Genomic DNA, 527 nt, shown 5'->3' with positions numbered 1-527 from the left:
AGCGGGGAAGGACACTTGAGCTGGGTGTTGGAAAATAAGTAAGATTGGGAGACTAAAGAAATGGTTACATAATTTTCTAGGAAGAAAGGAACAGAATGAGCAAAGTGTGCATAAAAGAAAGAACTATTTCCAAGGAATGGCAAACATCTCAATTTGCCTGGGACATAAATGAGGGGCAAAGATAGGAAATAAGATTGTGAATTTAGGTTGTGGCCAGATAACAAAAGATTCCTAATACCACAGTAAGGACTTGGGCTTTTTTCCATAAAAAATTAGGGGGTAGTAGCAACAGACATTTCAACTGTGAGACAGATTCCAGAGATACTAGAGAGGTAGAATAGATAGAATTAGGCAACAAATTGGAAGCTAAGTAGATGAAAGAAAAAGATACAAAATATGATGTTAAAGTGCAGTTTGGCTAACAACTGTAAGAACTTAAAAGCTTTAAGCTGAAGAACTTTTAATATTTACACTGATTTGTTTATGTCAAGAGAATTTCAAAAGCATAACCAAGACACTTGACTGAT

Source organism: Grampus griseus (assembly GCF_964374135.1).
Source record: "Grampus griseus genome assembly, chromosome: 9".
Lineage (NCBI taxonomy): Eukaryota > Metazoa > Chordata > Mammalia > Artiodactyla > Delphinidae > Grampus > Grampus griseus.
The sequence above is the reverse complement of the archived record's forward strand: the minus strand, read 5'-3'. Positions refer to the sequence as shown.